We start from the raw sequence: 3284 nt of genomic DNA on the forward strand, positions 1-3284 counted from the left end.
TCCGTCGTCAGTTCAGTGTATAAATAATGGACTAACAATTGGTATGAAAAACGTCAGTCAGCATTTGACTCAATGATAAACTTTATTTGCTGACAAGGTCATTGTATCGACCATAGAGCTTACGAAATGATGACTTTAAACGAGGGTCTCTTATTTAACTTAATATTAAACGTGACGACTACAACTTTTCTGTCATCAATTATTCCTAATTCTACAGCAAAATACCATTACCACCTGCATATTGGAATTCCTAATTCTATAGCAAAATACCATTACCACCTGCAAATAGGATTTTTGTCTCCCATAAATTCGAATCGCACGAGGAAAATCTTTTAAAAGACAGCTTAATCAAAATGGCGAATACTTGTGAACCCATGCAGACAAATGTATTATCAACTTCCTTTTCAATTTAATAAGTATATCAAATAATCACGACAAGCCCCTAACATTAATTATTACTTCTATTTCAAATAGCTGAAATAGTTTATTTTCCGAGAAAGCATAACCTTACTTGCTTTGTGTTTTAATTATATTCACACTGCTTTCAAAAGGTTCTTGGAAGTACTGACAGGTATTATACAATTGGGTAGAAATGATATAAATACCTACGTAATAGTAAGATCATATGAAGAGAAATCTTCGTCATGAAGAATGGGCGGAGCGAAGCGGAGCCCATTCTTCATGACGAAGATTTCTCTTCACATGATCTTACTGACTTAGAACAGAACCTCAGCCAATCAAATGAATGGATTAAAAATAAACTCCTCCCACGGCTGTGTCATATATAAGGCTCAACTTGACCGCTCGTTGTACACATCGAGCACGCAATCAATATCGAACACACGCGGTTTCAGAATGGACTCCCAACCCATTCAGGTTAGCACTGGGTTAATTATATGAAATAGCTTGATTTACTGGGGAAATGGTATAGTGAAGATATTAAAGTAACTGAACTAATGAATACCCATATAACAAGAATCGTAATATCTATATTTTTGAAAAATGATTGTGTTAAGATGACAAGGCCCTAGTCAGCAGAAGAGGGTATCGCTGCTGTCTAATATCAAATAAAATTTTGATGGAAATTGTGATTAAATCTCTCTTCAAAGACAAGGTTCGTCTCTGATATACATGACGATTGTTGTATTTTCTGTATGTACCGAAATGGGAAAAAATAATATTCAAAAAGGCGACAAAAGATTACAGTGGGAAAAAAATGTAGCAAGGACTAGAAAGTTTAAATATCATTGTAAACAGCACGTGGGTTCTGAATAGTTTCTTTTTGTGTGCTGAACAAAGACCAATGAAGACACACCCAAATAACTGTTAAATGAGCCAATCAGACATCGTTGAATTTTTCAGAAATAGAAGAATTCTTCACCATGAAGAATCAATTCTTCGCGAGAAATGGAAGCATTTGATTGGCTGAATAAGTAGGTTATTTTCTAAATTACGTTAGAAATATTTATCGGTTTATCATTCTTCCTTTGTTATTTTCTAAGAATTGGTCTTTTTTTTATGCGTCAACAGAATTCTTGGAATCTAGAAACTTATTCCACTTACAAAGCTAACAAAGGATTGTAATTCTAAACCAGATTAGAACATAACCTACTTATTCAGCCAATCAAATGCTTCCATTTCTCGCGAAGAATTGATTCTTCATGGTGAAGAATTCTTCTATTACTGAAAAATTCAACGTTATCTGATTGGTTCACTTGACAGTTATATGGGTGTGTCTTCATTGGTCTTTGTTCAGCACACAAAAAGAAACTATTCAAAACCCACGTGCTGTTTACAATGATATTTAAACTTTCTAGGCCTTGCTACACTTTTTTCCCACTGTAATCTTTTGTCGCCTTTTTGAATATCATTTTTTTTTCACATTTTGGTACATACAGAAAATACAACCATCGTCATGTATATCAGAGACGAACCTTGTCTTTGAAGACAGATTTAATCACAATTTTTACCTAATTTTCATTTGATATTAGACAGCGATACACTCCTGCTGACTAGGGCCTTGTCATCTTAACACAATCATTTTTTTTAAATATAGATATTTCGATTCTTGTTACATGGGTATTCATTAGTTCAGTAACTTAAATATTTTCACCATACCATTTCCCCCAGAAAATCAAGCTATTTCATTTAATCCCGTGCTAACCTGAATGGGTTGGGAGTCAATTCTAAAACCGCGTGTGTTCGATATTGGTTGCGTCCTCGATATGTACAACGATCGGTCAAGTTGAGCCTTATATATGACACAGTCATGGGAGGAGTTTATATTTTAATCCATTCATTTGATTGGCTGAGGTTCTGTTCTTAGTCAGTAAGATCATATGAAGAGAAATCTTCTTCACGAAGAATGGGCTCCGCTTCGCTACGCCCATTCTTCATGACGAAGATTTCTCTTCATATGATCTTACTATTACTAAGAAAATTCTATTCAAGGAATTAAATACATCCAAGTCTTTAATGCAATTTTGGCGTTTTACTGTTCCTATTTTTGTATTGTTTTATGGACTTTTGATCTTGAATACCGCTCGTTATCTCCATATGTTTCACTGTACATTTTTTCATTTATTAACTTTTTTAAATAAAAAAAAATGTTTTGAAAATTAATTCCAGATAATGTCAGGACACAAAACTGAATACTTGAACTGTGTATAGACAAATAAAAAAGATTTCTTGAATTTTCTGCCATCTGAAAAAAAAAAAACAAAAAAACAAGCGAGTTTATTTGTATATAGGAAAACTATGAAGGGTTGGTGGGGGATAAAATATACAAATTTATTGAAGAATATGTATAGATGTAGGAAGTAAAAGGTAGTTGATTGACTAATGCTGGAAAGTGGTGAAATTCTCCCAAACACTACGCAGGAAACCTAGCGCCGTAAATTGCACATTATTTGCATAACGGGATCTATAGCGTTATGGTAAAAGACTAGCACATGTATATAAAACCATAACGCTACAGTTCTGCAGCTAGCGTTTTTCACAATGTTTTATGCATGACATAAACATATACATATTAAAAATATCAAAAATATGTTGTACATGTATATCGGCACTATAAACTTTTTTTTGAAAAGTAGGTAAAAGCTTAAGTCAAGGGTCACGAGGTTGGTTACCATGGTGATTTACACAAGTCATACTGCTCTCTAGATATAAAGTGTGACACACGAATAGACAGACGGGCAGACAGCGAGGCAGACAGACGGTGGATATAGTGATTCTTATGTGACGCTCTTCTGTGATGGCGATACAAAAATCAAATTACATAA

This window comes from Saccostrea cucullata, unplaced genomic scaffold, assembly GCF_032062105.1.
Source record: "Saccostrea cucullata isolate Sc308-1 unplaced genomic scaffold, CSIRO_AGI_Scuc_v1 ctg150, whole genome shotgun sequence".
Lineage (NCBI taxonomy): Eukaryota > Metazoa > Mollusca > Bivalvia > Ostreida > Ostreidae > Saccostrea > Saccostrea cuccullata.